Source organism: Schistocerca gregaria, chromosome 5, assembly GCF_023897955.1.
Source record: "Schistocerca gregaria isolate iqSchGreg1 chromosome 5, iqSchGreg1.2, whole genome shotgun sequence".
Taxonomy (NCBI): Eukaryota; Metazoa; Arthropoda; class Insecta; order Orthoptera; family Acrididae; genus Schistocerca; species Schistocerca gregaria.
In genome coordinates, this window is record NC_064924.1 from 643,669,468 (window position 1) to 643,694,563 (window position 25,096).

A 25,096-nucleotide genomic window follows, 5' to 3' on the forward strand; every position below is an offset into this window, starting at 1 on the left:
TGATGTGACATGACATGACTGGCTATTGTGGCTATTGTGGATGCCACCATTTGAAATGTGTTGCAGAACGTTTCGAAGGGACTTGATGTGACATGATATCCTGACCAGTGTAAATATGTCATAATTCATCTATCAAAATTTCAGGAAAATTTGATAAAGTCAAGTCTCTATGTACAACTATAACATTTGAAAGTTAGCCTGTGAATGTTCATATCTGACATGCAAATTAGGACCAGAGCAAAGCAATGATAAATATTGCACTCATGGGCGTGTATATTAATTATGTACAAGGAAACATGTTGGATTTATTAGGTCCCAATGCAGCCCATCTTGAACTGAATAAAGTTTACATAAATTTAATTAACAGACTGACTATTATTTCCTCTCCAAAACAATTACGGGTAGGAATGCAGGCGAATTGTGCAGTTCAACAGAGAAAATTTTGACTTAGAGTATCACAGTTGGTATTTATTGACTCAAAGACAAACAGAAGCATGAAATTCTAATATAAGCAGCATGAGAATCATAAGCGCCATGAGTTATAGACAAATTCACGAACAAAAATAGCTAGAGGCACTGACAGAATCCTATATGGGACCTATCTGAGCAAATTGCTGTGAGGCAACTATATGTGACTGGGGCCACAATGAAACGCAAGTTAATGGTAATCGCAGCTAATGTGTCAATGACTGAACACTTTGCTACACTATTGCTAATGAAAGACAAGTGGTTCAAAGTGCATCCACTATGAAGACAAGGCTACTGCATTGGGGTGTGAAATAGACTGACAGGTTCACTGTTAGCCGGAGCAACATGTATTATCACAAATAGCAAATTTCGGCGTGTAAATGGCTGCTGGAATTCAAGGTATGGTGCGCTGCAATGAGGCTAGTAGTGTCCAAGGTAGAGGGCTCCATACTCGAGAGGAAAACTCTATTTTGTCCAGGTGACCAGACGGGTAAGACTCTAACAAACTACTGCCCAACAAAGTTCAAGATAGTAAGCAACCTCAGACACCTGCGACGATCAGGACGGCTCTTCTCTGTGTTTTCTTTGCTGTGGTTCCACCAGAGCTTGTGCTGCACTGCGCTAGTGACGAGTCAGATAGAGCCCAATAACTATTTTTCCGTCAATAACGACTATTAAACAAAAATGGAAAGTCTTCCGCTACAAAATTACGTCAGTATAGCTACCAATGACAGCTGTTCCCATCAATCTCCAAGGGAGCCAAATTCGTGAACTGACATAAGAGTCAACCTTCAAAACACAGCCTCTGCAAGATACGTGTGCAGCAAGTTCTCAGCTTGGGACATGAATGAACTAAGCTAATTACACGGTCTAAAAGAGATGCCACTACGGCACATCCCCCTTCGAGCTGGATGCCTGCTTCCATGAAGCCCCAGCAGACAAGGCCATATGCTGTAGCGTTTTTTCTCTGTCCTCTCTCTCAAAACACGCCACTTTGGACAACAGTGTTTGTCTCAGAAAATGTGTCTGCGTCGTCCACTATCTGCCGATTGCAAACATCAGAAGGCGACTTAGGGGCCAGTACTGTGACTGGTGACCTTGTCTGCCCCCAGTCTATTCACTGGTGTATAGGCATGGCTATTGTTTATGCCAGCCCCATTTCTGGGAATCCATCAGCTTTTTCCCCTCACTGGCCATATACAAGGCTGGCAGCTGAAACCTCCACAGCAATTTCAAGGTGGAAGGAGAAATGATTGAAAAAATTATACCCATTATCCATGCAAATTATTTCTCTTAGATGTCAGTAAAGAGCATCCGATCACTGATTTGTGTGACAAAATGTATCCATTGCATATTAAAGGCAATTTGCATATATGCAGAATGAAACATAATAATGGAAGATATACTGGGATGATGGGTCTACTACCATGAGTGGTAGGGCAGAAGGATTGCCATCTTACAGTTACTCCCACCCGCCACATGCCCATTAGATATTCATGCCGTATGTACTTTACTTAGAAAAAGAATGGTACTGTGGCACGACTAAAAGAAACATCTGCATAACTTAACATGCCAAGGCAAACCTGATGCAACAGAAGGCCAAAAAATAATTTTAATTTTGTCAGCTCTCTGTCATTATATCTAGCTTTACTGCCAACAAAGATCCATCCCACAGACATCCACACACTCTCTCACACTTATACATAAACACTTAGGTTCCTTTCAGATTACGCTGATACTATAGCTCCCTACTTAGCACTCATATACAACCGCTCGCTCACCGATAGATCTGTACCTACAGATTGGAAAATTGCGCAGGTCGCACCAGTGTTCAAGAAGGGTAGTAGGAGTAATCCATTTAACTACAGACCTATATCATTGACGTCGGTTTGCAGTAGGGTTTTGGAGCATATACTGTATTCAAACATTATGAATCACCTCGAAGGGAACGATCTATTGACACGTAATCAGCATGGCTTCAGAAAACATCGCTCTTGTGCAACGCAGCTAGCTCTTTATTCGCACGAAGTAATGGCCGCTATCGACAGGGGATCTCAAGTTGATTCCGTATTTCTAGATTTCCGGAAAGCTTTTGACACCGTTCCTCACAAGCGACTTCTAATCAAGCTGCGGAGCTATGGGGTATCGTCTCAGTTGTGCGACTGGATTCGTGATTTCCTGTCAGGAAGGTCGCAGTTCGTAGTAATAGACGGCAAATCATCGAGTAAAACTGAAGTGATATCAGGTGTTCCCCAGGGAAGCGTCCTGGGACCTCTACTGTTCCTGATCTATATAAATGACCTGGGTGACAATCTGAGCAGTTCTCTTAGGTTGTTCGCAGATGATGCTGTAATTTACCGTCTAGTAAGGTCATCCGAAGACCAGTATCAGCTGCAAAGCGATTTAGAAAAGATTGCTGTATGGTGTGTCAGGTGGCAGTTGACGCTAAATAACGAAAAGTGTGAGATGATCCACATGAGTTCCAAAAGAAATCCGTTGGAATTCGATTACTCGATAAATAGTACAATTCTCAAGGCTGTCAATTCAACTAAGTACCTGGGTGTTAAAATTACAAACAACTTCAGTTGGAAGGACCACATAGATAATATTGTCGGGAAGGCGAGCCAAAGGTTGCGTTTCATTGGCAGGACACTTAGAAGATGCAACAAGTCCACTAAAGAGACAGCTTACACTACACTCGTTCGTCCTCTGTTAGAATATTGCTGCGCGGTGTGGGATCCTTACCAGGTGGGATTGACGGAGGACATCGAGAGGGTGCAAAGAAGGGCAGCTCGTTTTGTATTATCGCGTTATAGGGGAGAGAGTGTGGCAGATATGATACACGAGTTGGGATGGAAGTCATTACAGCATAGACGTTTTTCGTCGCGGCGAGACCTTTTTACGAAATTTCAGTCACCAACTTTCTCTTCCGAATGCGAAAATATTTTGTTGAGCCCAACCTACATAGGTAGGAATGATCATCAAAATAAAATAAGAGAAATCAGAGCTCGAACAGAAAGGTTTAGGTGTTCGTTTTTCCCGCTCGCTGTTCGGGAGTGGAATAGTAGAGAGATAGTATGATTGTGGTTCGATGAACCCTCTGCCAAGCACTTAAATGTGAATTGCAGAGTAGTCATGTAGATGTAGGCACCAGACTGAGGGTCAGTTGTATGCTGCATGTGTGTCTCATTGGATCTCGCAATCCTTACAATGTCTCACACAAAAGAATAAAAATATGAAGAATCTTCAATGTATGCCCAGTGCAACCCCAGATATTTACAATGTAAAAAATGGCGTCTCTCATCAAGATCGTACCACCAGTTGAATGAATTTACCACACTCATTCTATGACACAGTACAAAAATTAATCATCAAATTCTTTGGAGATGACCTAAGGTCCAAACAACATCATTTATGCTTAGAACAAGCAGTAAGCAATTCTTATTCTGGACTCACATACACATTAAGGACAAAACAATAATTATCAAATACAGATACGTGGAAAACGTGACAAGTCAATATAAAAATTGTAATCAGTAGTTAACATTTTAAATAACATCGACAGTACACAATTATTTTAATGGTAGCTAGTGTGAGGATCGAGAATTAAGATAACACATTTTCCAATAGTGATGGAAGGTGACTGTTCTGATGGATGTGAACCTAAATACGAAATTGCAGTTCACAAAACATCAATAAATACCAGAACAATTGAATGAAGGTAATAAATCAAAAATAAATACGATATTCGTCAAAAAATGTGAAAACAAATACAATAACGACTCTATCAGGTTAATATTGTGAGCTTACATTGGTGTTTATTTGAACGTGTTTGGAAACATTATAAGAATTATACTTATAAATAAACTTGGTGTAAAAGAAGATCGATATTTAGATACTAATGAGTTCCCAATAAATAATTACGAATCAGATATCGAAAATAAATCAATTACAGGAAAATGGGCAGTGACATGTCAAAACACAAATTTCACACAACATATAATACTTTGCTGCAAATGCAACAAGGGAAATTACTAAAACGTTTTAAACATGTATGATATCTGTTTGACAAATATGTACCTTTATGTTCCTAACCTTACGTTTGTTACAAAAAATTAATCTGTACACACAGTCCTAACAGTAAACATAGTCATCACACCCAGTGACTTCCTTTTGTGATGGAAGTTCAAGAGATGTGATGATGGTGTGGTGAAAGATGAGATGGTGTGGAGGGAGAGTGGTGATATGGACCCTGGCCACAAGGGAGCAATTGATTGTGTTGCAGCCATTGTGGGTGTGGACTATTACACAGCAGACCTTTGGAGGGGATTAGTGTGGGAGCCAGATGGCCCACTGTTTGAAGCTAATTGACACCTGTATAATAAGTGGAGAGGGCTGGGGCATGATGGCCCCCAGCAGTAATGTGCACATTGAGGTAGGTAAGGCATCCCATGGATTGGTGTAATTGAAGAAGCCCAGTTTTCCCTCTGGCCTCACTTGTAGGAAGTGACATATATGAGTTGAACGCTAAGGCTGGCAAGCTTGCGTGCAGCCCTGGAATCTCAACACATTACAGGCATCTCTGCTCACAGTGTCTCTGGTTGGTTTCTCTTGGCTTCTTCCCTACTGAGGGCACATTGTCGCTGGGAGCTGGCACTGCCCATTTGCCACAGCTCCATGCTGCCTGGTGCGGCCTGTGGTGGGCAACACAGTGCTTGACACTCCCCGCTGCCAGGAAAATATCAGTGCCCCCACGTTCAGTGTATCGCCACCCGAGTGCCGCTCATTTGCAAATGAGTCTGCCTCTCCACCTCAGTTGTCTACTGCACAATACTGGGACTCAAATTCGTCTATGCACTGACCACTACCCTTAGAAAACGTTTAGCCAATGTGTTACCTGTAGCAACCATTTCTAGGTGAATCAGGTAAGAAACTGGTGTGAAAAAGATCTGAGGATGGTCGTTACAGACTGAAACCGGTCATCGTATAAAGAATTGATATTGTGATCAAATACTGGAATAAAAAACATTTAGTTAAGAAAATAATTTTAAGGATTGTAAAATTTATTAATGTTTTTCATTCTTGTGGTATGATCCAAAATGGGCATTTAAATATAATCATTTGACAAAGCTTATAATGGTAATGTGTTTACACAACAATTATAAAGAAACATTCAAACATAACATGAAAAGTAGAAAAGAAACTTCTTATCGACTTTCTTAAGGGTACTTATGTTGCGCAACTAAAATGGACTGTTTGTGTAGGATACCATCTCACTGACTATTTTAAGACTACTGATTGTTACTAATGTGAACTGATACATAAGACTATCCTCCACCATCTACTTCTTCATATTATAATCTTGAGGTAGTGTGCAAGACAAAGAAATCAATAAAACTAGCGCTCATTGTGATAAAACTAGAAAGGGAAGTAGAATATGTATAACTATAGTATTTAATACCAAAATACTGTTACATAGTTTGATGTTTTTTAGTTATTTTTTAATGTATTGGCGCCCTGTTGAGGCATATCGAGCCTGTCTCCAATGTATTTTGTCTGGGCATCGCCTGGCAACATACTGAGAACATAACCACACCTAAGAAAACAAATTTTCAGGTAACTTTGACGTGATTTTTTCCCAGTAGTCACATCTGACAAAAGATGTGTTATGACTTCTACAGGATTATGAATTAATTTATCGTAAAACGTATTGAGAGCTAAATGAATGGGGTGGCGGAACACATTATACCTCTCTAGCATCCACATTATCATACTCGGTGACATCACAGAGCTAGTGCTGTGGTGAGGCATTGTACCTTGTGATGATGCACCACCAACAGAATCCGTTGCTTTTGTGCTGATCTTGTTGTCTGTTCGTCGTTAATCAGTAAGCTTTATCCTGAAACTTGTCAGTGCATGTATACAGTTGCTCCAGATTGACTGTGCCACTGCAGAAGTATTAAGGGGACCACACTGTGATTTAGGTCGAAAAAGATAGGTTTTCCTCATATTTCGATAGATTAAGGTTTTATTTAAGTAATATGAAAAGGATTTCGCTGAAAAAATATTTTTTTGAGCATTTAAAGAGCATTTTCCTACCACGTATGTTTATGTGCCATGCCCACTTTTCTGTCACCCACTTTTCTGCATATATTTTAGATCTTTATATCCCCTACATTGCACGTTAGGGATTTCCTTTTTTACTCCAGAGTGTGTTGGCTATCCTTGGAATGCAATAGTCAGTATTCTTTTGTTTCTGCTGTTCGTAAACAACACGCTTTAAAACAAGCAGTTAATTTTGTTTGTGTGATTGCGAGTAGTTGTTATACTTACGTTTACAGTGCTTGTTTATGTGTGTTTTGTTGTGTTAATTGAAGATGACGAAACGTAAAGGCATTTTCAAGAAACGACAATTTATAGGAAACAATGTCCGCAGCTCGTGGTCGTGCGGTAGCACTCTCGCTGCCCACACCCGGGTTCCCAGGTTCGATTCCCGGCGGGGTCAGGGATTTTCTCTGCCTCGTGTTGCTGGGTATTGTGTGATGTCCTTAGGTTAGTTAGGTTTAAGTAGTTCTAAGTTCTAGGGGACTGATGACCAAAGATGTTAAGTCCCATAGTGCTCAGAGCCATTTTTGAACCATAGGAAACAAGTTCAGAAGGCTTTCTGTACAAGAGGTTATGTCGCCTGGCAATGATGTTTCTAATTGTAATTCTGCAACAAGTGCATCAGCAAAGAAGCTCTCACAATTTCAAGAGAGTTACAACCAGTTCACTGTAAGTGACAAGGGGTGCAGTAACATTATTATAAATTTGATAATATTATCAGATGTAATTTCTAAACTTGTACAATGTAGACAGTGTGGTGAGTCACGGAGTGTGAAAATTTGTGAGAGTGCCAAGAGGAGAAATGGCCTAGCAATTCCTGTGGATTTAATTTGCACTAAATGCTCAGCTGTGATTTCATTTATGAGTTCTTCAAAACCAGATTCAAGTGACCCTTCCGAAATCAATACTAGATTAGTATATGCCTTACGATCCATCGGAAAGGGAATGGCTGCAGGGAGAACATTTTGTTCAGTGATGAACTTACATAAACCAGCATATAAATTTGAAAAACTAACTGCAATATTAGAGAAAGCTGTATGTGAGGTCACTGAGGAAAGCATGAAACTGGCTGCTAGAACAGAGAACACGACTGTATGGCTAATTTTAGAGGAACAAGTAGTGGTATGGGAGTTCATGGAGTACAACAAATATTTCATCGCTCCATAGAAACAAGAGGTGTACGGTACACCAAATATTTGGGTGATGGTGGCAATAAGGCATACAACAATGTGGTGAACTCTAAGCCATATGAAGATGCCATTATTAGCGAAATAGAATGTGTAGTCCATGTTCAAAAACGTTTGCGAACAAGGTTGAAAAAACTAACTGTTGATATGAGAAGAAAAAAAATTATAAGATGGAAAATTGTTGACTGGACAGGGTCGTTTAATTAAAACTGAAATAGAAAACTTGTAGGTATACTATGGGCAGGCAATTAGGAGAAATAAAGAAAATCTCGAGGCAATGAAGAGAGACGTTTGGGCCATATTCTTCTGTAAGTCCTCTACTGATTATAAGACATGTCATGGATTGTGTCCATCAGGAGAAAATTCGTGGTGCAAATATAATAGGGCCCAGGCAACTGGAGAATGTTATTCTCATCAGCATTCTCTTCCTGCTGCTGTTATTACAGCAATTAAACCTATTTTCAGAGACTTTGCTCATCCTGACCTTCTAAGGTAATGTCTGCATGGCCAGGCACAGAACCCAAATGAATGTTTCAACTGCCTTCCTAAAACTATATTTGTAGGCATGCATACAATGAAACCAGGAGTTCATGATGCTGTTATTGCACTCAACTGTGGTATTATTGGAAAGTGTTGGGTACTGAAAAAGCTGGAAGTTAATCCTGGTGAAAATATGATCACTGGGCTGCAACATTGCGATAAAATGAGGATAGCCGATGCAGACAGGTCTCCATCTAATATCGCCAAGAAAGCAAGACAAACATCCAGGAAGGTGAAAAAGAAGCTGGAAGACCTGCTAGAGGCCAAAGAAGGGCCATCATATGCAGCAGGACAGTTTCAATTAACTGTAAGTAACAAATTTCAAAAGTTTTTTCTTTAACCTCAGTTTCCCACAAAGTAAAATTTTCAGTTATATCAGAAGCTATCATAGATAAATGAATGAAATTTTCACAGACTCTGCATAATATAAGAAGCCATCTCTGGTACAACATTCATTATTATTCCCCCATTAGGAAGTTCACAAAAAATATTTTCTGCAGAAAAAACTCAATGTTTTTTGTTAATAAATTTAAAAAAGTATTTCTTAACAACTATAAAATGGATAAAGTAGATTTCAGTCAGTTGACTCTATTAGCGTCATGTAACATATAGTAAAAATATTAAGGTCCCACATCAAATATTTTTTTTCAGAAATGGGTCGAATATTTGTCTAAATTAACGTGGGTTAGATAGGTAGGGTGTGCTCCCCTTAAGAGTGTAATCCCACTCACAAACAATTATAGCCTGAAAGTAAGCCCTGCAAAATTATCAGTTAGCCAACATAACATCTACTGCACTTGGTCCATATTTCTGTTTCGGATATGGTGCTTCCTATTCCTGCAATAATCCGCCTCTTCATACCTTGGTAGTGGGCCCACACACGCAAAGATGTGATCGTACCGTGATATTCTCAGATAAGTGCCGAAGACCTTACACAACATTGGCAAGGCGGGCTATGTGGCCAACGTAACACCCTGGGCACTTGATAATGAAACTCAGCACACCCATGGCTGGTTTGCTGTAAATCACAAAAGGGAATCCCAAGCGGCTCACACTACACAACAGTGGTGAGGGCAAGTGACCTGGCCACCCTAGCACCATATGCAAACGATTACCACAGATATGGTCCTGTGCACAAATGCAAGTAAGTGTTAAATTGCGAAACGAACAGAGGCAGATGAAGCACTATCAAGGCATCCTCCAGGTTTGATGAGGTATTCTTTCTCCCTAACGCTCCATAACCCCACCAAAACACGAGACAAAAGTCAGCACATGCCATTGATAAAGACCATTGCCCTGGGGAACCTCAAAAGGGACCATAAACACAGCAGCCAGTTCAGAAAAATTACAGATATGCTAAAGCACATCCATATATGACATCAAGGCCCTACAGATGCCAGTACTTGTGTTCTTATGAGTTGGTACTTGTCATTCAAACAGCATCACATGCATAAAAAATGGAAAAAAAGAAAATTACCCTGGAAAATGACACATATGCCTGTCCCCGTACACAATTGCCATAGAACAGAAAAAAAACAATAAAAAGGAAATCCTACATCTAATAGAAAACAAGTGTATCATTGTTCTATTGTGGAAAGTGTTTTGTGTGGCAGACGTGGTAGAGCCGAATTGACTTTTTTTATGTCCATCGTAATTCTAGCTCCTCCACATTTGCACGCGCGAGCAGCTGCACTCCGAATTGTCCTCGTATACGGAAAAGATTTTGTGACACTTCTGCTTCGCCCTGTTGGGACGTCAGAAAGACTCCAAGAGTGCCTTCTCGCCAAGACGGAACTCTGATGTCCGCGCTTTTCTGTCAGCTCTCTTCTTTCTATTGCGGGCCGCCGCCGTCTGAATCCTGTTGAGTGCACGTTCAAGCACTTCCTTGTGCGCCTCACCCGACATTGGCGGTAAGTCTTAAGTTTTTCCAAATCAGGTCTTGTGGTTGGCATAGCTGAATGTCAGAGATGCTTCGAACTTGATGCAACGTCTTATCATTCTGGTGTGAAGTTTTTCCTGTCTTGGCATTGCACACGGCAGTCCTATGAGTTAACATACACTGAAGCATTTGAATCAGTCTGTATGGGTGCTGCTGCAGATACTGGAAAGTCTCTACTGTTAGCAGACTTACAGCGAACATTGATAAATGAGTTCTGAAAGCTATTTTGACGTGAGTTCGACAGACTTCCTTCGGCGCTATCACATACAGAATGTTTCTGCTGTTTTCCTTCGTTATACTGGGTGATCAAAAAGTCAGTATTAATTCGAAAACTGAATAAATCACAGAATAATGTAGACAGAGAGGTACAAATTGACACACATGCTTGGAATGACATGGGGTTTTATTAGAACCAAAAAATACAAAAGTTCAAAAAATGTCCGACAGATGTCGCTTCATCTGATCAGAATAGCGATAATCAGCATAACAAAGTACGACATAGCAAAGATGATGTTCGTTACACCACCATCATTCCTCAACAATAGCTGTAGTCGAAGAATAATGTTGTGAACAGCACTGTAAAGCATGCCCTAGAGGTGTCAGTCGATCACGATACACTTGCAACTTCATTTAATCCCAAAGCCAATGACCGCACGGACTGAGGTCTGGGGACCTGAGAGGCCAAGCATGACGAAAGTGGCGGCTGAGCACACGATCATCACCAAACGACGCTCGCAAGAAATCTTTCACGCGTCTAGCAATATGGGTTGGAGCGCCATCCTGCATAAACATCGTATCTTCCAGCAGGTGTTTATCAGCCAGGCTGTGGATGATGGGATTCTGTAACGTATCGGCGTACCTCTCACCCGTCACGGTAGCAGTTATGAAACCAGAATCACTCATTTCCTCGAAGAAAAAAGGCCCGATAACGGTAGATGTGTTAAATCCAACCCATACCATGACTTTCTCGTCGTGCAATGGAGTTTCCACGACAGTTCTAGGATTTTTGGTAGCTCAAAATCTGCAGTTGTGGGCACTGACAGTCCCTCGGAGCGTGAAATGAGCTTCGTCGGTCCACAACATGTTACTCAATCAATCGTCATCTTCCACCATCTTTTGAAACGCCCACACCGCAAATACCTTCCGCTTTACTAAATCGCCAGGTAACAGTTCATGATGCCGATGGATTTTGTACGGATAACATCGGAGGGTACGCCTAAGTGCCAACCAAACAGTAGTGTGTGGAATGCCGGTGCGACGTGCGACTGCAGGAGCGCTGACTTCCCCGTGCATAGACGAACCCGCTACAGTCTCCATTTCTTCCTGAACTGTCTCAGCAGCATTACCCCTTGTGCTCGGTCGGCCACCACGGGGTCTATCATCTAAACAACTCGTTGCTTCGAACTTCAAAATCATTCTCGTCACAGCTGCATTTGTCAACGGACCTTTACCCGTTCGAATCGCCGTCCTATGGCAATAGGATCGTAACGCTGAGCTAGCACATTCTCCGGTTTGTGACGCAGTCTGTCCAGCCATGGCTGGTAAACGACGAAGATGTAGTAATAAAAAAAAGTAATAATTCTGATAATACAGCTTCACTAAAAGCGCCTTTTCAGGTAACTTCAACATGCTGCGACTGCTGGCGCATCTGATTCTCTCTCATTACAGCTCCTTTTATACCTTTTCTACACGATTGTCATGCGCAGTCAAGGACATGTTGTGAACTTTGTTTTTTTTTATTCAAATAAAACCCCATGTCATTTCAAGCACGTGTGTCAATTTTTACCTCCCTATCTACATTATTCCTTGGTTTATTAACTTTTCAAATTTATATTGACTATTTGATCGCCCAGTATTTACTGCTATAAAGGAGTATTGTTTTTGAAGTACATACTATGTACATTCATGCACTTTTTTGTGCTGGTAACACTGCCAATAACCGCTTCAATGTCCTTCTGTGAGTTCTGCAGATTTTCGTCCTCTGAGGTTTGTTAACAACTGTGGCGATTCCTAGGTTTTGATCCTGACCTCTGCCCTTCGAGAGCCTGATGGTCTGTTGGAGAAGTGACATTAGAGATGTACTTCCCGTTTGCTTCCTCATGTTTTCTTCCTGTAACACTGTTTTGATTTTTTAGTTTTCCATTAAAATAATTTATTCTGTTTCCAGTCTGATTTCTACTTTTCTTTGTACATATTTCCTTTGGAGCAACCTAATTCATTAAATATTCCGACTGTTTTTTTCTTATTCACAGTGTCTGGTTGGAACCTGTCTGCAGAGTACTTCCTGTGCGAATCTGCCGACAGCAAACTTTTTTCACAATATAGACCCTTCCTCTTTTCCAGTTTTCAAGCTCTATTCTACAGCCATCTTTATCATCGTCTGTTCCTTCTTATGACAATTATCACCATTACCTATCGATTGATTAGTCCTTTTACATCGTCCCTGAGTGCAGCAAAGCGTGACTGATAGCCAACAACTGTGTCTGGTTTGTTTGTTCATCAGACTTCATCACAATTTCGGTCCCGTTGTCTAATGTAACCACTCCTCTATTCAGGTCAAGTATCACGTGATATTCCGTCAAGAAATTCATGCCAGCTCGATTCCTAAGTTCAGCACCAGCAGAAAATTTATTTCTGGACCGTGTCCTTGACACAAAAACTCGAGTTTCGTCTGCAGGTTGACCTTTATGCCCTTTCTTGCAGTTTCACCTCTGATATTCGTCTTTTTCGTAGTGACTGTTGGCCAGTTTCTATTTTCTGTACAATGACAGAATGCCCGTTCGGAAACGGTTGTCATGTGGCTACCGCTGTCCATAATGCCATGGAATGCAACCTCACCTACAATAACCGAAATTACAGGATGTAGGTCGTCACTGCCAGCTTCTTCTTTTTCCTCTTTTAATGTCTCACTGATGTCCTCATACCCAATTACAGGAATCTGGTCCTTTCGAAAATTGGTGGCAGAGTGATTGTGACCACCTGCGCTCGCCTCTGGCACCAAACGCTTCGGTTTCATATTCCTTGACACAGGCTGGGACCTCGGATCTCAATTCTCTTGCCATCATGCTGATTTTGATTAGGTTCACAGCAATCGCTCGCCTCCTATTGATTGTCCCCCTGATCTCCCCAATTTAGGTCAGATCTCTGAGAGTTATACTGTTCGCTCCATTGGTTTCCATAGTTTCTGTGGTCTCGTTGCTCCACACTTCCTCCTGGTGCTCCAGGATGTCCGTTCCTTACGCTTCTCCTATCGTTGTTCTGGCGAGGTTGCTGGCTGTCCGCTTCATTAACTCTTTTCTTGTCCCTGGCGTTCTGTTTTTCGTTTATCAGCTCTAAGCCACGCAATAAGGTCTGGAATGTTTCTACATTGTCTCTACATTTTCCCTACTAATGTTTGTTGATACTGTGTCGGATGCTTTGAAAAACACAAGCGAATTATTTATGATTCGCTGCAGGGAGGCTTTAGGAATTAATTCTTCTGGAATAGAGCTTCAAACATATCGACGGGACTCTTGTAGGTCGACGGCAAAATCATTATCTCCTGTTTTATTCTGTCTTGCATTTCTCGTGACCAACACGTGAGGAGATATCTTACAAGTGCACATACAACCCCCATCATCACACTGGCCAGTTAAGTGGTCTTTGGAAACAGCCTACTCTCTTACTGTGATGCCAGCTGACATAACAATCAGAAAAGCTAAAATCCATATAACTTACTAGTCTTATGCGTCTCCCCCCTCCCCCCACCATCCAAGAGTTTCAACACCTGTCGTTATGTGGATAGGCTCTTATTCTGCATTCATCTGTTAACAGCTCACGTATTAAATCGTTTGTTTATGGTCTTATGGTCTTTATGGTCTTATGGCAAAAAAGAGTTTTGTCTTTAACTAAACAAATAAATGTAATGTAAAGTGATAAAATGTTCTTCAACTTCGTGACAGGACTCTCAATCTAGCCCTAAGCAGTTCCCATTGAATACTGAATGACCTACAATTGATCTCAAATAAAATCCAAATCTAGGACAATAGTGTTCTTATTAAGACAATCACTAAATGATGAGTGGTTGTGCAGGATAGTACAAAGTTTAGTTGTAAAATTGTGTAAAGTATCGTTTATTTTCTTCTTCTTAAGATAAGTCCTTTTATCAACATCGTCCAAATGTCAGTATTTGATCCTCTGATGTTCTTTCCTTAGCTACCCATACTCTATCATTGTTTCATTAAGTTTCTTTTTTCTGATTAAAGACTACTTTACACAATTTTTCTTTCCCCTTCTGTCTTGTAAGACTTGTGGTCTTAAACTTTTCCCCTTAACAACCTGTCTTTCAAACACTTCTTCTTCTCTCATTTTATTCATTGCAAAATCTTTCCTAATCTCTCGAATTCAAGCGATTTGTAATTTCTTTTCACTAAGATGTATGAAGCTCTTCTGGATGAATCTGTTATCAACAATTTTGTAAATATGTCCAAAAAATAGTAATCTCATCTACCTCAGTGTTTCTCTGTTCTGATAAATTTCACTGTTACTTCTTAGTTTCCAAAATGCTGCATCTTTTAGAGGACATTTTGTAATTTTTTTGTAAAATTCTTCTTTGTAATGTTTCTAAAGTATTAAGCATATAATTTAATACTAGACGTCAGCATCATTGGCCACTCACAACTCTGACTAGCAATGGCAGCTGGTCCTCACTTTCGTTGGTGGGACTCAGATACAAAGGTCAATAAAGCTTATGACAGAACTGTTCTCAAGTGTTTGTCATATTACCTTTATTTATGTCATACTGATGCTGAGGGAATTAGATTAGGAAATGAGACACTTAAAGTAGTAAAGGAGTTTTGCTATTTGGGGAGCAAAATAACTGATGATGGTCGAAGTAGAGAGGGTATAAAATGTAGACTGGCAATGGCAAGGAAAGCGTTTCTGAAGAAGAGAAATTTGTTAACATCGAGTATAGATTTAAGTGTCATGAAGTCGTTTCTGAAAGTATTTGTATGGAGTGTAGCCATGTATGGAAGTGAAATATGGACGATAAATAGTTTGGACAAGAAGATAATAGAAGCTTCTGAAATGCAATGCGGTGCCACAGAAAAATGCTGAAGATTAGATGGGTAGATCACATAACTAATGAGGAAGTATTGAATAGAATTGGGGAGAAGAGGATTTTGTGGCACAACTTGACAAGAAGAAGGGACCGATTGGCAGGACATGTTCTGAGGCATCAAGGGATCACAAATTTAGCATTGGAGGGCACTGTGGAGGGTAAAAATCGTAGAAGGAGATCAAGAGATGAATACACTAAGCAGATTCAGAAGGATGTAGGTTGGAGTAAGTACTGGGAGATGAAGAAGCTTGCACAGGATAGAGTAGCATGGAGAGCTGCATCAAACCAGTCTCAGGACTGAAGACAACATCAACAACTTGTCATACTGCTTCAACCACACTCGAAAAGTAGTTAATATGGTAATTAAACAGGTATAAATGTAATCTATGAACTACTGTAGCTTATCGTAAAGTATATACACAAGTGAACTCACTGTATTTTTTATTTATGTGTGTGTGCGCGCAATACTGTAGCTGCTTAGATCCATCAGCTTGACTGGGTTCTAGTGTACTTATGTAGGGATGTGAGGTTGTTCTGTAGTGACACTTCTTGTTGAATACCTTTAGGAATTTGGAGTTGTTTGGGTTTGAATCGAAGTTCGCCAGCTCTCCTTTAACTGATGTTCATACTTATTCTATTTGTATTTCTGTGGAGTGACTGTCACATAAAAACAAAAATGGGGTATCTGTGGGACGAAGTATGTGACGTCTTCGCCTTTGGGAATGCACCAGAGAGCAAATAAGGGACGTTCCTGGCTTTTGTCTTACATATACTGGAAAAAACACTGCGAAATGTTTTGGATAGGAGTGGCTTTGTGTGTGTTTTACGCAACTAAATCATTAACTAATGGGATCTCTGTCTAGCAGGTTACTTATTCAAGAGTTGTGAAAGCCTATTCTTCTGACAGGCAAACATGTCAATCACTCTGTTGTTGAAGTTTGGAATTTCACTGATTTTCTCCTTGTGAACAGAACAGCTCAGAACAAATGGCAATGTTAAATTTCCTAATTTCACAGTAGCCGCAATGGAATTACCCCACAAATAAAATCTAAAACATATCCAGATGCATAACTGAAATAGTTGAATTATTCCTCAATGGAAAGTAATTGTTCACTCTAAATAATTCAAATTCAATCATACCAGGTCATGTTCTAGAGAATAAACTCATACTCACAGGCCAGCAGAGATCGCAGAGAGTTAAAAAAAGCACTGAATGGAGTACAGTGAGTTCATTATATATACACCAATATATACAGGGTGGTCCACTGATAGTGACCGGGCCAAATATCTCACGAAATAAGCGTCAAACGAAAAAACTACAAAGAACGAAACTCGTATAGCTTGAAGGGGGAAACCAGATTGTGCTATGGTTGGCCTGCCAGGTGGCGCTGCCATAGGTCAAACGGATATGAACAGCATTTTTTTAAACTTGGAACCCCCATAATTATTACATATTCATGTAGTACATGAAGAAATATGAATGTTTTAGTTGGACCACTTTTTTGCTTTGTGATAGATGGCGCTGTAATAGTCATAAACGTATAAGAATGTGGTATCACATAACATTCCGCCAGTGTGGATGGTATTCTTCGTGATACATTACCCGTGTTAAAATGGACCATTTATCAATTGTGGAAAAGGTCAATATCCTGTTGATGTATGGCTATTGTGATCAAAATGCCCAACGGGCGTATGCTATGTGTGCTGCCCGGTATCCTGGACGTATAGTTACGTTATTTAAGGAAACAGGAAGTGTTTAGCCACATGTGAAACGTCAACCACGACCTGCAACAAATGATGATGCCCAAGTAGGTGTTTTAGCTGCTGTCGCGGCTAATCCGCACAACAGTAGCAGACAAATTGCGCGAGAATCGGGAATCTCAAAAACTTCGGTGTTGAGAATGCTACATCAACATCGACTGCACCTGTACCATATTTCTATGCACCAGGAATTGCATGGCGACGACTTTGAACGTTGTGTATAGTTCAGCCACTGGGCACAAGAGAAATTACGTGACAATGACAGATTTTTTGCACACGTTCTATTTAGCGACGAAGGGTCTTTCACCAACAGCAGTAACGTAAACCGGCATAATATGCACTATTTGGCAACGGAAAATCCACGACGGGTGCGAGTAGTGGAGCATCAGCGACCTTGGCGGGTTAATGTATGGCGCGGCATTATGGGAGGAAGGATATTTTGCCCCCATTTTTCGATGGCAATCTAAGTGGTGCAATGTCTGCTCATTTCCTATGTAATGTTCTACCGACGTTACTCCAAGATGTTTCACTGCATGACAGAATGGCGATATACTTCCAACATAATGGATGTCCGGCACATAGCTTGCGTGCGGCTGAAGCTGTACTGAATAGCATATTTCATGACGCGTGGATTGGTCGTCGCACGTTCATCGGATCTGACGTCCCCGGATTTCTTTCTGTGGGGAAAGTTGAATGATATTTGCTATCGTGATCCACCGACAACGACTGACAACATGCTTCAGCGCATTCTCAATGCATGTGCGAACATTACAGAAGGTAAACTATTCGCTGTTGAGAGGAATGTGTTTACACGTATTGCCAAATGCATTGAGGTTGACGGACATCATTTTGAGCATTTATTGCATTAATGTGGTCTTTACAGGTAATCATGCTGTAACAGTATGTGTTCTCAGAAATGATAAGCTCACAAAGCTACATGTATCGCATCACGAAATAAAATGTTCAAATGTACCTACGTTATGTATTTCAATTTAAAAAACCTACCTGTTCGTCTAAAATTGTGAGCCATATGTTTGTGACTACTACAACGCCACTATCACAAAGCAAAAAAAGTGATCCAACTAAAACATTCATATTTCTTTACGTACTACACGAATATGTAATAAAAAATGGGGGCTCAAATCTAAATAAAACGCATCTGATATCCGTTTGGTCTATGGTAGCGCCCTCTAGTGGGCTAACCTTAGCGCCATCTGGTTCCCCCCTTCAAGCTAGGCAAGTTTCATTCATTGTAGTTTTTTCGTTTGACGCTTATTTCATGAGATATTTAGCCTTGTCTTGATCAATGGACCACCCTGTGTGTATAAATATTCCTATATTGGGACGTGGTAGTATGGACCAAAACAATAAAATAATGTCCAGTAAACATGTGCTCTAAAGTGAACACCTTAAAACTTAATTAGAAGAGTTGTATTTCAAACTAGGGGATGAACAAGTGCTCACAGGTCTTGCGGTATGCATTTTAGAGCACATGTCTACCAGAAAGTTTTTCTTGTTTTGGTCCATACTACCACTTCCCAAAAGTGGAAAGCAAAGAGCCTGCAGTAGAAGAGTTTTGCTTCACAGTATCAAAGATCAAGAGGTTTTCATAGCACTTAAGGTATGTGTTTTGGAGTCCTTGTTTACTTGACTTTTTTGTTTCGAATGATCATCCCTGTCATATCCCTCAATATTGACCATCACTTCTGAAACACCCTGTATATAAATATGAAATTGTCTTGAGAAGGCAATTAACAGTGATCCCGTTTGTTAATTTTGATGTTGAAACCTGTCATATAAATATCGAGAAATGTCTTAGAATGTGAGAGCATGGTGGCCGAAAACGACATTGCAGTGCAAACACTACCAAGCAGTCGTTTTGGACCATATTGCGTAATTGCTTACTGTAAGATAGTCCTGCATTATGAAAATAAAGCTTTATTTCGCTTTGAACCAGCTTGCATCCTAGATGCAGGTTCACCTATGAGTGTTTTATATAGAAATACAACAAAGGCTAGAATCTAGCGTGTCAGAAAGGGCTTAAGAAACCTATTCCACATTTTTTTCATTCCCCATTATTTGCGTGAGCTGAAACAGAGAAATCAACTGTTCATTCTTCAAAAAAGAGATCCCATAGGCTGCAAAAAGCAGCTACGATATTATAAATCTAAATGTTAGATGGAAGATTTGACATATGTTTCCCTGTACGTGGCTGTGTGTTTCATAGAGGTAAAATACATGTTGCCAGTCAACTGTCTCTACCTATACTGCCCTAAATTATATATCATATTATATTTTATTAAAAATACTTTGCTTACTACCGGTACGCCGAAAAATAAGTAATACTTCTTAGCGAAACATCGTTTCAAGTTCAATGTAAGTGGGTAATGACAGTTTTACCAGCTATGTGCAGTACATGCTGTCGACGTATTTGTCATTTCAGTGCAATTTCGCACACACGTAAATGAAATAAACAATTTACTAACAATGATTTGGTAACCACGCAAACCACATAACATAAATTTTTTCTTTAAAACAGTAACTTTATCCTTTATTTAAGCATGTGTTCAAACTTTTGACCATGGACTGAAAGGCACATTAGCAATCACTATTCAAAAGAACGATGAACAGGTGTAATTACAGTGAATGATATCGTACAGCATGCACAGGCCATTCGACGACTCATATCGTCTGGCTTAGTTGGGCCTTCGTCACAGACTGCATTTTTGAGTCCTCTACAAAGGAAGAAGGCAAGAGGAGTCAAATCGGAGGACATCGCAAGGCGTTTGATCAAAGAAATTACTCCTATGCAGCGCTCGGGAAAGATGTCATTCAGTATTTGCGTTGCAACATGGGACGAGTGAGCTGGACAACCGTCGTCTTGCGGTGACATACACTGTCGAGCAGGACCTGTTCTAGGAGACCGAGCAGATTGTTCGTCAGAAAGTGTGCGTATGAATGACCATTTAGAATGCCTGAGATGAAGTACAGTTCCTTAATGTAATTTCCTGTGATGCACTATACGTTTACGCTCCACATCTGTTGATGTTGTACCTGAGAAAGCCAATGTGGATTTTTGGTTACAAATTCACATTAGTGTGGTTAGTAAACGTTCCTTCATTGGTAAAGAGGAAACGGAAAATGTAGGATCATCTCTCAGTTCCTAAAGGACAAACCAAGAAAATATAATATTCGAGTGCCTGATGTAGTGACATATGATTTTGTTGTTGTTGTGGTCTTTGGTCCAAAGACTGGTTTGATCCAACTCTCCATGCTACTCTGTTCTGTGCATGTCTCTTCATTTCCGAGTAACTTCTGCAACCTACATCCCTCTGAATCTGCTTACTCTATTCGTCCTTTGGTCTCCCTCTACGCTTTTTACCTCCCACGCTCCCCTCCAGTACTAAATTGGTGATCAAGTTGTTCTATAAATTCCTCTTCTCCGCAACTCTGTTCAGTACTTCCTCATTAGTTACCTGATCTACCCATCTAATCTTCAGCATTTTTCTGTAGCACCACATTTCAAAAACTTCTTTTCTCTTCTTGTCTAAACTGTTTATCATCTATTTTCTCTTCCATACATGGCTACACTCCACACAAATACTTTCAGAAAAGAGTTCCCAACACATAACTCTATACGCGATATTAACAAATTTCTGTGCTTCAGAAACGCTTTCCTTGCAATAGCAAATCTACGTTTTATATCCTCTATACTTCAACCATCATCATTTATTTTGCTTCTCAAGTAGTAAAACTCGTCTACTATTTTAAGTGTCTCATTTCCTAATCTAATTCCCTCGCCATCACCTGATTTAATTTGACTACATTCCATTATTTTTGTTTTCCTTTTTTGAAGTTCATCTTCCTTTCAAGACACTTTCTATCCCGTTTGGCTGCTTTTCCCAGTCCTTTGCTGTCTCTGACAGAATTACAATGTCATTGGCAAATCTCCAGTTTTTTCTTCTTCCTGGATTTTAATTGTTACTCTAATTTTTTTTCCTTTACTGCTTCCTCAACATACAGATTGAATAACATCGGAAATAGGCTACAACACTGTCTCACTCCCTTCTCAACCATCACTTCCCTTTCCCGCCTCTCGACTGTTATCATTGCCATCTGGTTTCTGTGAAAATTGAAAACAGCCTTTAGCTCCCTGTGTTTTACCACAGCCACCTTCAGAATTTGAAAGAGAGTATTCCAGTAAAAATTGTCAAAATCTTTCTGTAAGTCTACAAAAGCTATAAACATAGGTTTACCTTTCCTTAACCTATATTATGAAACAAGTTATTGGGTCAGTATTGCCTTGCATGTTCTTAAATTTCTATGGAATTCAAATTGATCTCCCTTAGGTCAGCTTCTACCAGTTGTTCCATTCGTCTGTAAGGAATCGTGTTAGTATTTTGAACCATGACTTATTAAATTGATAGTTTTGTAATTTTCACAGCTATCAGCACCTTCTTTCTTTGGAATTGGAATTATTAAATTCTTATTGAAGTCTGAGGGTACTTCGCCTCTCTCATACATCTTCCTCACCTAATGGAGGAGTTTTGCCACAGCTGACTCTCGCAAGGCTAACAGTAGTTTTAAAGGAATGTTGTCTATTCCCAGGGCCTTGTTTTGACTTAGGTCTTTCAGTGCTCGGTCAAATTCTTCACACAGGATCTTATCTCCCATCTCATCTTCATCTTCAAAATGGTTCAAATGGCTCTGAGCACTATGGGACTTAACTTCTGAGGTCAGCATTCCCCTAGAACTTAGAACTACTTAAACCTAAGTAACCTAAGGACATCACACACAGCCATGCCCTAGGCAGTATTTGAACCTGCGACCGTAACAGTTGTTCTGTTCCAGACTTTAGCGCCTAGAACCACTTGGCCACTCTGGCCGGCATCTTCATTTTCGTCCTCAAGTATATCAACCTTGTATGACCCTCTATATACTCCTTCCACCTCTTTGCTTCCCCTTCCACATTTCTGCTTAGGACTGGTTTCCTGTATGTGCTCTTGATATTCATACTCATGGTTCTCTTTCTCCAAAGGTCTCTTTAATTTTCCTGTAGGTGGCATCTATCTTACCCCTAATGATCTATGCTTCTTCACCTTACGTTTGTCCTCTAGCCATTCCTGCGTAGTCATTTTGCACTTCCTGTAAATTTCATTTTTGAGACCTTTGTGTTCCTTTTGACTTGCTTCATTTACTGCATTTTTGTATATACTCCTACCATCAATTAAATTCAATATCTTGAGTATTACCCAAGGATTCCTACTAGCCCTCGGCTTTTTTCCTACTTGATCCTCTGGTGCCATCAGTTTTTCATTTCTCAAAGCTATCCACTCTTTTTCTGTTGTATTCCTTGCTCCAATTCCTTGCAATCGTTCCCTACTGCTTCCTCTCAAACTCTCTACAACTTCCGGTTCTTTCAGTTTATCCAGGGTCCATCTTCATATATGAGAAAATTATTGCATTGTCATCAGTTTTAATCTACAGTTACCAACCAATAAATTGTGATCACAGTCCACATATGGTCCTGGAAATGTCTTACAATATAAAATCTGGTTTCCAAATCTCTGTCTTACAATTATGCAGCTACTCTAAAACTTTCCATTGTCTGCTGGTCTCATCCACATAAACAACCTTCTTTCCTGATTCTTAAACCAAGTAATAGCTATGATTAAGATATGCCCTGTGAAAAATTCTACCTACCTACTACTTTTCCTTCTCTTCCTTTCCCTGCTCTCAAATTCCAGTCCCCCGTGACTATTAAATTTTCATCTCCCTTAATTATCTGAATATTTTCTTTTATCTTATCATACATTTCTTCAATCTCTTCATCATCTGTGGAGCTATTTGGCATATAAACTTGTACTACTGTGGTAGGCTTGGACCTTGTGTCTGTCTTGGCTACAATAAAGTGTTCATTACGCCCTTCATAGTCGCTTAACCATGTTCCTATTTTTTTATTCATTATTAAACCTACTCCTGAGTTACCCCTATTTGATTTTGTATTAACAACCCTGTATTCACCTGACCAGAAGTATTCTTCCTCATGCCGAACAATTTCCACTATATCTAACGTCAACCTATACATTTCCTTTTTTAAATTTTCTAATATACCTTCTGACACTTCACTTCTTTTCTCTTTTGTCAGATATCAGCAGAAACGCCTATGACTGCATAAGTCTCTATGGAATGAATGACTGGGGTAAGGAGTGGATCCTTATTCTCTAACAGAGCACAAGGGTTCTAAGCTCGGTACTATTTAGGATGACAGTCAAGTCTATGGAGGATGGTTAGTTTTTTGTGACCAAGCTGAGCAAAAGATTACTCAAGGTTGCTCGAGTTCACATTGGGCACAATGTGGTTAACCGACAAGTTTATGCTTCTGCTCGCAGCATTTACCTTAGCTGTGATGAGCTGTCAGCTGCATGTCTACTCTCGTACTGTGAAATTCCTATAAAAGCTAATCGAAACCTTTGCTGATTTTGTCAGCAGAAGCTCTCTTTTGTTTCTCGTTAGGCGAGGAAACATGCATGCACATGACTGGAGCAGCGTGCACATTACAATGCACTCTCAGTTCTCACAAAAACAATTCGATATGTGGCTGGTCCGTTTCTCCACTGTAGGAGCTCAATGATGCTACAGCTAATATCTAGCTGAATTTCAGCTGCAGTAAAAGCACTGTTCACGCAAAACTCATCCTTCGCGTCTTACAGTGCATTATGTGCCCCGTTCTGCACTTGACGCCAGTTTTGAGGAGAGGCCATGAAATTTTCAGTCTTTTTCCCTCTCGGAGCAAAACTGTCCCCCACGTGGGTTCCTTTGTGCTCCACATCACGGCTTTTCCTGACCAATAGGAGCATTCCTCTTATTCTGTGGAAACTCTCTGTGCCAATCGCAAAGGGCCTACCATTTAACTGCATTGAAATTTTGGCGCTTTACTCCTTCCTAGTCCCTGTCAGTCGATCGGGCATGCCCGCTCCAGATGCCTGAAAGTTACATGCGTATATCAAAAGAATACCACGTGCAGTTCACGCGATCGACTGCATCACTGCTTTGTTCATGTCCATCTGGAAATTCCCCAACACACCACTCCTGTGGCTCACTAATTGCCCTCCTGCATGAGTCACCTGTCCTGTTCATTGTCTCTCACCATAGGTTGCTTTTAAGAGCTGTCCATTGCGCTCCACCCAGGATGCACCCGGGACATGACCCCTTGCATTTGCTTCCCAAACGAAACATTTCCTCTAGCAGCTTGTTTCACATCTTGCACATTGACATGCAGAATGTAGGTTTGGTGTGTTAATACTGTCAATTGAGTCTCATCCTTTTGCATTGCATACTGTACATTTTTGAAGGCAAATCTGCCCATTTTGGCTGAAGTATGTCAGGTGACATATTTACCTTCCTGATACAATGTATAAAAACTCTCATGTAAGGTACAAAATTTACCTTCATTTAATCTGCCACCTTACAACCCTGCCTGATTAAGTGATCTGACATTCCATGCTCTGATCCGTATAATGCCAGTCTTGTTTCTCCTGATAATGACGTCCTCCTGAGTAGTTCCCGCTGGGAGATACGAATGAGGGACTATTTTACCTCCGGAAAATGTTACCCAAGAGGACGCCATCACCGTTTAAGCATACAGTAAAGCTGAGGAACTTGGGAAAAATTTCAGCTGTAGTTTCCCCATTCTTTTAGCCATTCATAGAACCAGCACTGCAATGCTTTTTTGGTTAATGTTGTAGGGTGAGTTCAGTCAGTCAGCAAAACTGTTGACCCATCAAGTACTGAAAAGGCTGCTGCGCTCTTCAGGAACCATACCTTTGTCTGGCCTCTCAATAAATATCCCTCCATTACAGTTGTACCTACAGTATGGCTACATTTATCGCTGAGGCACACAAGCCTCCCCTCCAATGACAAAGTCCATAGTTCATGGGGTGGGGGGGAGGGTGACATATGATATTATTGATGGAGATTCTGTCGGTGCAGGAT